The sequence below is a fragment of the Tamandua tetradactyla genome, chromosome 25 (genome assembly GCF_023851605.1).
Source record: "Tamandua tetradactyla isolate mTamTet1 chromosome 25, mTamTet1.pri, whole genome shotgun sequence".
Taxonomy (NCBI): domain Eukaryota; kingdom Metazoa; phylum Chordata; class Mammalia; order Pilosa; family Myrmecophagidae; genus Tamandua; species Tamandua tetradactyla.
In genome coordinates, this window is record NC_135351.1 from 16416129 (window position 1) to 16430560 (window position 14432).

Genomic DNA, 14432 nt, shown 5'->3' on the forward strand with positions numbered 1-14432 from the left:
TCTAGGCTACTGGAACACAGCTCAATAGTTTCAGTACTTCCCTCTAGCCACTCCAATACACCATAAACTAAAAAGGAATAGCTTTTAGTTTATATATATATATATATATATATATATATATATATATATATATATATATATATATATATATATATATATATATATATAGTTATGTATTATAGCTATATAATGCATAAGAATAACCTCCAGGATAACCTCTCGACTTTATTTGAAATCTCTCAGCCACTGATACTTTATTTTTTCTCATTTCTCTCTTCCCCCTTTTGATCAAGGTTTTCTCAATCCCTTGATGCCGGGTACCAGCTCATCCCAGGATTTCTGTCCTGCTTTGCCAGGGAGATTTACAGTCCTGTGAGTCATGTCCCATGTAGGAGGGAAGGCCGTGAGTTCACATGCTGAGTTGGCTTAGAGAGGCCACATCTGTGCAACAAAAGAAGTTCTCTAGGAATTACTTTTAGGCCTAATTTTAAGTAGACTTAGCCTATCCTTTGCAGGAATAAGTTTCATAGGGACAAACCCCAAGATCGAGGGCTCAGCCTATTGATTTGGTTGTCCCCACTGCTTGCGAGAATATCAAATTCTCCAAATGGGGAAGTTGAATATTTCCTCCTTTTTCCCCATTCCCCCAAGGGGACTTTGCAAATACTTCTTTATTGACTGACCAGATCACTCTGGGATTTATCAGGACATCACACTAACCTGGACAAACCAACAAAATCTCACTCCCTATTCAAGATACAAGTTAAATTAGGAAATGCACTACCCAAAATATAAATTTTGTAGCAAATAAACATCTCCCCCATTAGCCTCACCCAGAAGTTGAGGTTTTAAAATATGGACGATATCATCCTTTACCCAGTCTTCTAGTATATCTTAGTCCTGTCCATATCAGCTTTATTCATATCTCTAGTTGAGGTCTGACCCCTTTTCAACTTTGTAAACACTTCCTGTATGGGTTAGTGCTGACTTTTCATAGCTTCAGAGCTCTAACCCCGAGTCTTAGGTGTCATATAAGTACCCAGAGTATCTGGGAAAGGCCGTGTTATGTACAAATAGCTCAGTATCTCAGAATTTAGAAGTAACAGTTACAACTCTTGAATATATGTGACTGCTGTAAGAGCTTCCAGTCTAGGACCCTTTACAATAAGCCCCAACCTGATAACCCATGTTCTCGACTTTAATTCTAGAATTTTTATATTATAGTTGGTCCATTCATGTGAGTGAGGCATGATACTATTTGTCTTATTTTCCTGACATTTTATTCAGTGTACAGCTCTTAAGCTTCATTCATCTAGCTGCCTGCCTCACAATGTCATTCCTTCTTGTGGCCGCTCAGCAGTCCACACCACAGTTCCCCTTTCCATTCCTCAATTGTACTCTTAGGCCACCTCTGTGGATCATGAACACTGCTGCCATAAACACAAGTGTGCAGTAAATACCAGGGTACCAAGTGTCTATTCATGCTTCTACACTTAGTTCCTCCAGGTATACACTGAGCAACGGGATTTCAGGACCATATGGCAACCCCACCCCTAATTTCCTGTGGAACCACCACACTGCCTTTCACAGCGGTTTTTAAGTAAGTATAGCAGCTTTTAACTGCCCTTCACTGTGCTTTTAGATGAGCTCTGATAAGAGGGTATGGTGGTGAAGTCATGTCTGTACTATTAAGCTGGATTGTATGATGTGTGAATATTTAGAAGCATCTATAGGAGCAAGGCCTCTTTAAGGCTGGGCTGTTCTCAACACTGTTATTCCTGTGCTCACAATCCTGCTGTGGCTCCCCATTTCACTAGTGAATACCAGCGTTCTCACCATAGCCTACAAGGCTGTTTGTGATCTACTTCCTCTTAGCTCGAACTTAGGATCTCCTACTAGGGACGATTCTTGCCTTGTGACCTTTTCGTGTATTTTTTCTTATGTCTAGGACAAATGTCCCCAGTTGTTCACAAGGCCTATTCCCTCAACTCAGTTTCCTTCAGATGTCCTCCTTTACACCCTACCTAAAATTGCAACCTCTTACCTGAATCCTAATGCCTCTTGCACAGCTCTACTTTTCCTTCTTTCCACGCCATTTATCACCTTCTAACAAGCTACATAATCTGCTTATTTAATTTTTTGGGCAAGGGAGCCTACCGTCCCATGGGGATATAAGTTCCGCAAGGTCAGGGATCTTTGTTTTGTTAACTGAGACGTCCCAAGTTCAGATAACAATGTGTGGAATCATAGTAGGTGCTTCATATGAAGTTGCTGAATGAATAAAAAGGGATCCCACACGCTGGAAATGCGCTGTCATTCATTCCTTCGTGACAGAATAAAGTCATGAAGCATGTAACACATTTGGCCTGTGGACACTTAGAAAGCATTATTGTTGGACATCAAGCATAACACGGAACATAGAATGAAGTAGGCAGACAATAAAATTGTTGTGGAATTTAATCGGAGAAGAATTTTAAACTTATGAGTGCATTTCATTTGAATGTGTACCTCACTGGCCAGTTGTGGCCAGCTTCATTTGTTTGTAATCTTACTGCCCTCTGGTGGGTAACTATTTTTACTGAATTATAGAAATCATTGTGCTAGTCAGAATCAAATCTTGAGGTTGAGAGGTACTTTAGGGTCAACTGGTCCCATTAAATGTGGTGCAGAGAGCTATATATCAGTGTACAATAACAACAAAATATGATTAGGAATGTAAGTATTTTTCAGCTTTTAAATTCATTTGTGATAGAATAATAGTTGCCCTTTAGCATCCACCTCAACCCCTTATTCCTTTTTCTAGAGATAAGGAAAGGAGGCCCCCGTTTGGTTATGGCTTTAAGGCAACTTTTTTAGTGTAGAGGAGCAACTGAAATTAATGGAGTGAAAAATCCCATCACAGCATGGTAGGTGAATATATAAATTCAGATAATTAATGGGCCAAATCACAGCTCCAAAACATCTGAAGAGAAACACATTTGGATACTGCCAGAGGTTCATTTCCTCCTTCGTTTCGGTGACTTGGTAGAAAACTGGCTCAGCAGGTCTGAGTTAGTACGATCAAGTAGGCAGATACCAGCTACTGGAGTCTGGAGGCTGCTCTTTTTGACCAGGGAGCTTTCTTTAGTGTTTAGAGGCTCTAAACTTCAACATCCTGCCCTCCCCCCAACCCTGCAGGCTAGAAATATGTGAAACACTTAGGACATGGTCATTTTCTATTGGACTACTCCTTTACATTCTCCAACAGCTCCACTGGTTATCACAATTAAGGAAATGAAAAGGGAGCAGGAGGAGCGGAAGGAAGGAGTGGGAGAAGAAGATGCAGTGGGAGGGAGAAAATGAAGAGGAGGAGAAAGAAGAAGGAGAAACCTGAATAACTCTTACAGAAGTCTCTTCATTTCTTGACCTTGGGCCAAATCACTGCAATGAGTTGAGGAAAAGCACGAAGTTAAGAAGCAGCAGATGGAATAAGGAATAAATGAAAACGCCAACCTGCTCTTAGATATTGCAGGCTCATCTTTTTGCATATACATTTGATACCCTAAAAGCTGCTAAGATCCAAGACTTCCACATAGATTCCCAGTCACTTACCATAAAAAAATATGTGCTTTCCAGTGGAAGCATGAGCCCTTGGCCTCATTCCAGCTTTGGCATCAAAGAGTTGTTATTTAGAAATATGAAACCAAAAAAAGCCCATTTAGAAAAAAGTGAAATTTCCCAGGGAAAAACAAAAAACAACAAAAAAAGAATTTTTAAGGTATTTAGAAATTCTGGGAAGGAAAAACATTCTTAGAGGAGAGTTTATTAGAGTAAAGGAGGGAAAATGCATAATTCTTTGTTCACATGCAGATGTTTTCCTTTTCTGTGGAAGTAAACTGAAAAGTGTTTAGTTCTGTTTTGGATTCAGGAGTACCTCCTTAGTATTGCATGAAGACAGTAGATGTCCATCCATGTCGTATGATCGGCCAGAAAGTGTTTCCAGTTCTCCCCAGATCTTTCCTCCTCTTCTCCTCCTCCATCCACATTTAAACCCCATTTCTTAGGCTTAGGATTCTCTCCCTTACTAAAAAGCAACTTGATTTGGTATCCTCAATAAATGGGGATATGAAGGAGCTGCAAGCATTCATTCATTCATCAACAAAACTTGGAATATCTGCCCCTATCCTCAAGGGGCTTATAGTCTCCTGAAGGAGGCAGAAATGAATCCAGAAAACCACACAGATAGCTGATCTTTAATGTGTAGAATAAGCAGTGTATTATTTGTTCTAAGAGCAATTGAAGGAAACCATTGAAGGAGACTGCCCGGATGTGCCACGACTGGTGTAGAAACAAACGGGACTGAGCCGCCTCCCACCCATCTCGAATTGGTAGATTTGAAGCAGAGGATGTCATGCTTTCTAATTTGGTTCCCATTTGAGCCAGTTAGGACTAACTAAGGGTGGTTTACTTTGAAAAGTCAGATTTTGATTTCCCTCCCTCTGTAATTGAGCTCAAAACCAATTTTTAATTCAGTTCAAGTCAGGTTTAACTTCCTCTAAGTTAATATTTCATGACATAAAACTGTTTCTGGCCCTACAGGGCACAGACACATTTTGACTCATCAACTTGCTAGTTGTTTGACCTTAGGCAAATTACTTCTCAATGACTGGTTTCTTTGTTTGCTGTGTAAAATGGGGATAATAGTACACCTTATCTCATATGGTGATCATGAGGATTAAATAAAATGAGCTATGTAAAGTGCTTATGATGGCTAGGAATGCTAATGGATGACATTCACACCCTGTGGTTCCAGGGAGCATGGAACTGTGTATATGATAGCCCCAGGGTTCTGGGGAAATGGGTTAGAGGTAAGGAGAGGATTGTGGACACCTGAATGGGGGGTTCCCAGGTTAGAAACAGCCTACTGAAGAGGAGGCTTCAGTAAAAGCACAAACTCATGCATGTATATTTATTTGTTTTAGTTTGCAAAAGCTGCCAGAGTGCAATATACCAGAATGACTTTTAAAAAGGCAAATTTATTAAGTTGAACGTTTACAGTTCTAAGGCCATGAGAATGTCCAAACTAAGGCATCCAGGTAAAGATACCTCGATTCAAGAAAGGCCAGTGGGTCCAGAATATGTCTGTCAGCTAGAAAGATACATGCTAGCTTGCTTTCCAAGCTTCTTATTTCGTGAAGCTCCCCCAGGGACATTTTCCTTCTTCATCTTCACAGGTCTCTGGCTGTGTGAACTCTGTTAGTTCTGTTGGCTCTAAGCTTTTTCCAAAATGGTTCCCTCTTAAAGGGTTGCATAAGCAACCCCACCTTGAATGGAAACACATCTCCATGGAAACCATCTAATCAAAAGTTACCACCACAGTTGGGTGGGTAACATCTTTATGGAAACAATAAAAAAGATTCCACCCATCAATATTGAAGATTAAAGGACATGGCTTTTCTTGGGTATAATAGCTTCAAACTGGCACAGTACTCATTGAGGAATTTTATTTGTGTGCATGTATTAAATCCCTAGAAATGTAATCCAGGATTTTCTCCTCCAGTGTGTTTTCCACTTGCTTCCTCATGACCCATGATGCCATCTAAGGTCATCACTACAATAAAGCCAAACTGACAGGATGGGAGCAGATTATTCTGCCAGTTTTGGGGATCTTTGAGCTGCACGGCAAATCTGGGGCTGATCACTCAACATTTGTTTCATCTGCCTGTGAGGTTCAAAACAATCTTTCCAGCTTCTGTGATCATCAATGATTTCAAATTCGCCAGTGTGCCATGATTCATTATCACAATTAGACACCAGATGATGAGTTTGGAGCACAGCCTGATAAGAACCCAGCATTTGTGTCTTTTCTCAGCACTGTGGATGCCATTGAGACTGTTGGCCAGGACATTCGTAGGCACCATTGTGGCTGTACAGAAGGATGGCAGAAAGAGGAAGCACAAGCTTCTAACAGGAGGAGAAAATTACTTTCTGCTGGACCATGACACCATCCTCTGTTGAGAACACAAAGCCAGGTAGTCAATATTCAACTAATATTTATCAAGCTCCTACTATGTGCCAGGCACTTGTGCTTGGGTGTGCTAATAAAAATAAATAAATAAAATATATTATATATATATATATAAATTCTAAAAAATTGAATACTTCTTATGGGAAATACATGACTAAATAGGCAATGAACAACAGATATAATAATTAAGTAAATTTATTTTTTAGAAAGAAGAACAAGTAGGTAAGGGTAATGACGATTAGGTCCTTGGGATGATATCACGTCTCCCATTTACTTGAGGAACACCAAGGAGGCCGATATGTTTGAAGTGGAGTGATAAAGGGACAGAGCATTATTAAAAGTGATCAGAAAAATTAGTGGGGGAGGCCTAGATCATAGTGGTCACTAGGGAATTTTGGCATTTCCTCTGAGTGAAATGGGAAGTTTTGGGCAGAGGAATGACTTGACCTCAGTGATGCTTAAAAAGAACCACATTTTTTGCTATGCTAAGAAGAGACTGCAGGAGGACATGGGTAAAAGAGTTAAGAGCTGTGCTGTTTTGAAACTGTTATGTACATCAGAACAGCCATGTTCTTTTGTTTTGTTTTAACTTTTTTATTTTATAATATATATACAAAACAAAGAAAGAAAAAAGCAATAGTTTTCAAAGCACTCTTCAACAAGTAGTTTACAGGACAGATTCCAGAGTTTGTCATGGGCTACTATATAATCATCTCAGATATTTCCTTCTAGCTGCTCTAGAATATAGGATGCTAGAAAGAATAAATATTTTTTTATCATCACAATCAACTTTTTTTTTCTTTTTTGTGAAAAATAACATATATACAAAAGAGCAATAAATTTCGAAGTACAGCACAACAATTAGTTATAGAACAGATTTCAGAGTTTGGTATGGGTTACAATTCCACAATTTTAGGTTTTTACTTCTTGCTGCTCTAATATACTAGAGACTAAAAGAAATATCAATTTAGTGATTCAGCAATTATATTCATTTTTTAAACCCTACCTTCTCTGTATAACTCCACCATTACCTTTGATCTTGCTGTCCCACTCATTAGGGGTGTTTGGGCTCTAGCCATTCTAACTTTTTCACATTGAAAGGGGCTGTCATTAATATCGGGTAGGGATATGGAACTAGTTGATGTTCTGAAAAGACTGTCCCCTCTAGGTTTCAGGACTTCTCTGGTCCAGGGACCCATCTGGAGGTTGTAGGTTTCTGGAAAGTTACCCTTCATAGAATCTTATATATTTCCCTGGGTGTTCTTTAGGACCGCCTGGAATAGTTTTGTTTGGGATTTGGCAAGTTATGATAGGTTGTAATGTCTAACTGAAACATGCATAAGAGTGACCTCTAGAGTAGCCTCTTGATTCTATTTGAAATACTCTCAGCCACTGATACTATATTAGATACTATATTAGGTCAGGATGGAGTTGTTGATCCCATGGTACCAGGGCTGGACTCATCCCTGGGAGTCATCTCCCATGCCACCAGGGAGACTTTCATCCCTGGATGTCATGTCCCACGTAGGGGGAAGGCTCAATGATTTCACCTACAGAGTTGGGCTTAGAGAGAATGAGAACACATCTGAGCAACAAAAGAGGTCCTCCAGAAGTAGCTTTTAGGCATACTTATAGGTAGACTAAGCTTATCCATCACCTACATAAGCTTCACAAGAGTAAGTCCCAAGATAAAGGGCTTGTCCTATTGATTTGTGTGTCCCTAATGTTTGACACTGTATCAGGGGGATTCCCTGATGGTAAAGTTTAATAGTTCCATATTTTTTCTCCCATCCCTCAAGGGACTTTGCCAATACTTTTTTTTTTTGGGGGGGGGGGGTGTATGGTCCGGGTCTCCTGCATGGAAGGCAGGCATTCTAACTGCTAAACTACCTGTGCACCCCATCATTGCAAATACTTTTGATTATCTGCTTAATATGCTCTAGGATGTATTCAGGCATTACATAAGATATACAGGATTAAAGGTCCTCATTCTTATTCTGGGCTCCCTGTGTTTCAGTTGTTCAACTGAGCTGTACAGACAGGTTGAGTTAGATTATGTGTTACAGAAAATTTAGGTTCCAGGCAAAATAAACCTTTCTTCTTTGGCCTCAAAGAGTAGGAATGGTTCTAAAATATAGACAAGAGCCATATTCTTTTAACCCAATCTCGTGGATACAGATTGATTGTGGGTGGAACCTTTCGATTAGGTTGTTTCCATGGAGATGTGACCCTGCCCATTCAAGAATAGGTCTTTGTTTTTTACATGGGCAGGCACCAGGAATCGAACCTGGGTCTCTGGCATGGCAGGCCAGAACTCTGCCTGCTGAGCTACCATGGCTCACCCTCAAAGTAGGTTTTAATTAACTTACTGGAGTCCTTAAAAGAGTTCATGGAGAGAGAAGGAGCTCAGAGCCTATACAGAGAGCAGAAGCCTAGACACAGACATTTGAAGATGCCGAAAGAGATCACCCCAGAGTAAGCCAGAAAAGACCCACAAGAGCTGAGAGAGCCATTTGAAATCAGAAGCTGGGAGAGGACAGCAGACATCACCATGTGCCTACCCACATGACAGAAACCCCAGACGCTATCAGCCTTTCCTCAGAGCTCAGGTATCTCTCTGGCTGCCTTAGTTAGGACATTTTTATGGTCTTACAACTGTAAACTTGTAACTTAATAAATTCCCTTTGTAAAAGCCAATCCAATTCTGATATATTGCATTCTGGTGGCTTTAGCAAACTGATAAAAGAGCTATTGGAGATATTGAAGCAAGTGATGAAGATGATGATGATAATGTCATTGTTGTCTTAGACCAGGGTGATAGCAGTAGATATGGAGGGAAGAAGTGGTTGGATCATAGGTATATGTTTAAGGTAGAAACAATAGGTTTTCCTTCCAAATTAGATCTTGCATGTGAGAGGAAAATGGGAGTCACAATGACTGAGTTGTAGGCCTAAGCAGCTGGAAAGATGGGGAAGGGCACAGGTAGAGTAGTTCAGTTTTGGACCTGGTAAGTTTCAGTTGACTCTTAGACATCCAAGTGGAAATGTCAGGTAGGTGGCTGTTCACAAATCTGGAGTGAAGCAATTATCAATTCATTTGCCTCTCAGTTCCACATCCACCTTTCATTAACCATTCTGCTGTAACAGAAGTGGACCCTGGAAATATTTTTCCATTGCCATCTGGCATGATATTAAGTTTTCCATAGAGTGCACTGGTGGGGGACACTGGAAGAGGAAAGGGTTTCTTCACTTGATTCTGATGAGCTCTCTTGGCAGGTCCTTGCAGTATGCACAGCTTCTGTAGTACCTGACTCAACATTGTGCTGTTCTGGGTGCCTGGCAGCCCCAGTCCCAAAACTTCTTTGTGGATGGCTTCCCCCACTACTTTCTTGGGTGGCTTTGCAGTTCCAAGGTGCAGCACCTCCCAGTGGACAATTTTCCCCAGCACCCTAGAAGGAAGATTCTCAGTGAAGTCCCTCCCTAACCCCACATGATGCCTCAGCAAACCTTTGTACCACCCAGTGAGCCATAGCTGCACCCTCTCCAGCCAGGTCTTAATCTCAGCCCAGATGGGGAGAGGCCCTGTCTTCCAGATTCATTCCTTCCTTGGCACTCTATCTCAGTCCCGGAGGTGGTGGCTGCTCCTTATATATTCGCTATTCGTCTGTTCCTTACTAGCTAATTCTCCATCGCTCCAATCCCCTGTATAATTATGTTAAACTTTCCCCATTCACTTTACTGTGTGGTGTCTCTCTCCTGATTGGACTCTGACTGATGTCTGAAGTTTTGCAGAGAGATCCAAGCAGGAGATAAAAACTTGAGCGTTATCAGCATATGAAGGCTTCTTAAAGCCATGAGACCACCAAGGGAATAGGCAGATGGAAGAAAAAAGAAAACAGAAGTCTGTGCCCTGGGACACTCGATTTTAAAATGCCAAGGAGAAAAGCAGGACTTTGCAAAAAAAAAAGACAAGAAGGAACAATCACTGAGGCAGGAGGAATATCAAAAGATTTTGTTTTCTGGAAACCAAAATTTTAAAAGTGTATCAATAATGGTGTCCCTATCTGTGTCCATTATGGCTGTGCCAAGTGCTGCTCCTATGCCAAGTAAGAAGAGGACTAAGACCATGGGAGGCTTTGGTGACTTAGACAAGATCAATCAGAGCCAAAGCCTGATTGGAGTAGTTTTTTTTTTTTTTTTAAATTTTATTTTATTTTTTTTATTAATTAAAAAAAGAATTAACAAAACAATTAGAAATCATTCCAATCTACATGTACAATCAGTAATTCTTAATAACATCACATAGTTGCATATTCATCATTTCTTAGTACATTTGCATCGATTTAGAAAAAGAAATAAAAAGACAACAGAATAAGAATTAAAACAATAATAGAAAGAAAAAAAAACAAAAAAAACAAAAACAAAAAACCTATACCTCACATGCAGCTTCATTCAGTGTTTTAAAATAATTGCATTACAATTGGGTAGTATTGTGCTGTCCATTTCTGAGTTTTTATATCCAGTCCCGTTGTACAGTCTGTATCCCTTCATCTCCAATTATCCCTTCTCTTTTTTTTTTTTTTTTTTTAATTAACGGAAAAAAAGAAATTAACCCAACATTTAGAGATCATACCATTCTACACATGCAATCATTAATTCTTAACATCATCACATAGATGCATGATCATCATTTCTTAGTACATTTGCATTGGTTTAGAAGAACTAGCAACATAACCGAAAAAGATATAGAATGTTAATATAGGGAAAAAAATAAAAGTAATAATAGTAAAATCAAAACAAAACAAAACAAAACAAAACAAAAACCTATAGCTCAGATGCAGCTTCATTCAGTGTTTTAACATGATTACTTTACAATTAGGTATTATTGTGCTGTCCATTTTTGAGTTTTTGTATCTAGTCCTGTTGCACAGTCTGTATCCCTTCAGCTTCAATTACCCATTGTCTTACCCTGTTTCTAACTCCTGCTGAACTCTGTTACCAATGACATATTTCAAGTTTATTCTCGAATGTCCGTTCACATCAGTGGGACCATACAGTATTTGTACTTTAGTTTTTGGCTGGATTCACTCAGCATAATATTCTCTAGGTCCATCCATGTTATTACATGGTTCATAAGTTTATCTTGTCTTAAAGCTGCATAATATTCCATCGTATGTATATACCACAGTTTGTTTAGCCACTCTTCTGTTGATGGAGATTTTGGCTGTTTCCATCTCTTTGCAATTGTAAATAATGCTGCTATAAACATTGGTGTGCAAATGTCCGTTTGTGTCTTTGCCCTTAAGTCCTTTGAGTAGATACCTAGCAATGGTATTGCTGGGTCGTATGGCAATTCTATATTCAGCTTTTTGAGGAACCGCCAAACTGCCTTCCACAGTGGTTGCACCCTTTGACATTCCCACCAACAGTGGATAAGTGTGCCTCTTTCTCCGCATCCTCTCCAGCACTTGTCATTTTCTGTTTTGTTGATAATGGCCATTCTGGTGGGTGTGAGATGATATCTCATTGTGGTTTTGATTTGCATTTCTCTAATGGCCAGGGACATTGAGCATCTCTTCATGTGCCTCTTGGCCATCCGTATTTCCTCTTCTGAGAGGTGTCTGTTCAAGTCTTTTTCCCATTTTGTAATTGGGTTGGCTGTCTTTTTGTTGTTGAGATGAACAATCTCTTTATAAATTCTGGATACTAGACCTTTATCTGATATATCATTTCCAAATATTGTCTCCCATTGTGAAGGCTGTCTTTCTACTTTCTTGATGAAGTTCTTTGATGCACAAAAGTGTTTAATTTTGAGGAGTTCCCATTTATTTATTTCCTTCTTCAGTGCTCTTGCTTTAGGTTTAAGGTCCATAAAACCGCCTCCAGTTGTAAGACCCATAAGATATCTCCCAACATTTTCCTCTAACTGTTTTATGGTCTTAGACCTAATGTTTAGATCTTTGATCCATTTTGAGTTAACTTTTGTATAGGGTGTGAGAGATGGGTCTTCTTTCATTCTTTTGCATATGGATATCCAGTTCTCTAGGCACCATTTATTGAAGAGACTGCTCTGTCCCAGGTGAGTTGGCTTGACTGCCTTATCAAAGATCAAATGTCCATAGATGAGAGGGTCTATATCTGAGCACTCTATTCGATTCCATTGGTCGATATATCTATCTTTATGCCAATACCATGCTGTTTTGACCACTGTGGCTTCATAATATGCCTTAAAGTCAGGCAGCGCGAGACCTCCAGCTTCGTTTTTTTTCCTCAAGATGTTTTTAGCAATTCGGGGCACCCTGCCCTTCCAGATAAATTTGCTTATTGGTTTTTCTATTTCTGAAAAATAAGTTGTTGGGATTTTGATTGGTATTGCATTGAATCTGTAAATCAATTTAGGTAGGATTGACATCTTAACTATATTTAGTCTTCCAATCCATGAACACGGTATGCCCTTCCATCTATTTAGGTCTTCTGTGATTTCTTTTAGCAGTTTTTTGTAGTTTTCTTTATATAGGTTTTTTGTCTCTTTAGTTAAATTTATTCCTAGGTATTTTATTCTTTTAGTTGCAATTGTAAATGGGATTCGTTTCTTGATTTCCCCCTCAGCTTGTTCATTACTAGTGTATAGAAATGCTACAGATTTTTGAATGTTGATCTTGTAACCTGCTACTTTGCTGTACTCATTTATTAGCTCTAGTAGTTTTGTTGTGGATTTTTCCGGGTTTTCGACGTATAGTATCATATCGTCTGCAAACAGTGATAGTTTTACTTCTTCCTTTCCAATTTTGATGCCTTGTATTTCTTTTTCTTGTCTAATTGCTCTGGCTAGAACCTCCAACACAATGTTGAATAATAGTGGTGATAGTGGACATCCTTGTCTTGTTCCTGATCTTAGGGGGAAAGTTTTCAATTTTTCCCCATTGAGGATGATATTAGCTGTGGGTTTTTCATATATTCCCTCTATCATTTTAAGGAAGTTCCCTTGTATTCCTATCTTTTGAAGTGTTTTCAACAGGAAAGGATGTTGAATCTTGTCGAATGCCTTCTCTGCATCAATTGAGATGATCATGTGATTTTTCTGCTTTGATTTGTTGATATGGTGTATTACATTAATTGATTTTCTTATGTTGAACCATCCTTGCATACCTGGGATGAATCCTACTTGGTCATGATGAATAATTCTTTTAATGTGTTGTTGGATACGATTTGCTAGAATTTTATTGAGGATTTTTGCATCTGTATTCATTAGAGAGATTGGTCTGTAGTTTTCTTTTTTTGTAATATCTTTGCCTGGTTTTGGTATGAGGGTGATGTTCGCTTCATAGAATGAATTAGGTAGTTTTCCCTCCACTTCGATTTTTTTGAAGAGTTTGAAGAGAATTGGTACTAATTCTTTCTGGAACGTTTGGTAGAATTCACATGTGAAGCCATCTGGTCCTGGACTTTTCTTTTTAGGAAGCTTTTGAATGACTAATTCAATTTCTTTACTTGTGATTGGTTTGTTGAGGTCATCTATGTCTTCTTGAGTCAAAGTTGGTTGTTCATGTCTTTCCAGGAACCCGTCCATTTCCTCTAAATTGTTGTATTTATTAGCGTAAAGTTGTTCATAGTATCCTGTTATTACCTCCTTTATTTCTGTGAGGTCAGTAGTTATGTCTCCTCTTCCATTTCTGATCTTATTTATTTGCATCCTCTCTCTTCTTCTTTTTGTCAATCTTGCTAAGGGCCCATCAATCTTATTGATTTTCTCATAGAACCAACTTCTGGCCTTATTGATTTTCTCTATTGTTTTCATGTTTTCAATTTCATTTATTTGTGCTCTAATCTTTGTTATTTCTTTCCTTTTGCTTGCTTTGGGGTTAGCTTGCTGTTCTTTCTCCAGTTCTTCCAAATGGATAGTTAATTCCTGAATTTTTGCCTTTTCTTCTTTTCTGATATAGGCATTTAGAGCAATAAATTTCCCTCTTAGCACTGCCTTTGCTGCATCCCATAAGTTTTGATATGTTGTGTTTTCATTTTCATTCGCCTCGAGGTATTTGCTAATTTCTCTTGCAATTTCTTCTTTGACCCAGTCGTTGTTTAGGAGTGTGTTGTTGAGCCTCCATGTATTTGTGAATTTTCTGGCACTCTGCCTATTATTGATTTCCAACATCATTCCTTTATGGTCCGAGAAAGTGTTGTGTAAGATTTCAATCTTTTTAAATTTGTTAAGACTTGCTTTGTGACCCAGCATATGGTCTATCTTTGAGAATGATCCATGAGCACTTGAGAAAAAGGTGTATCCTGCTGTTGTGGGATGTAATGTCCTATAAATGTCTATTAAGTCTAGTTCATTTATAGTAATATTCAGATTCTCTATTTCTTTGTTGATCCTCTGTCTAGATGTTCTGTCCCTTGATGAGAGTGGTGAGTTGAAGTCTCCA

At 39.0% G+C, this 14432-nt stretch overlaps 1 long non-coding RNA gene and 1 pseudogene across 2 annotated transcripts in view; one reads left to right on the plus strand and one right to left on the minus strand.

The window, feature by feature from the left end:
• The window catches only part of LOC143669091 (uncharacterized), a 32929-nt gene that overhangs the window by 1391 nt on the left and 17106 nt on the right, over positions 1-14432 (plus strand). The window lies entirely within an intron of this gene.
• On the minus strand, positions 5406-5900 carry LOC143669090 (small ribosomal subunit protein uS8 pseudogene; annotated as a pseudogene).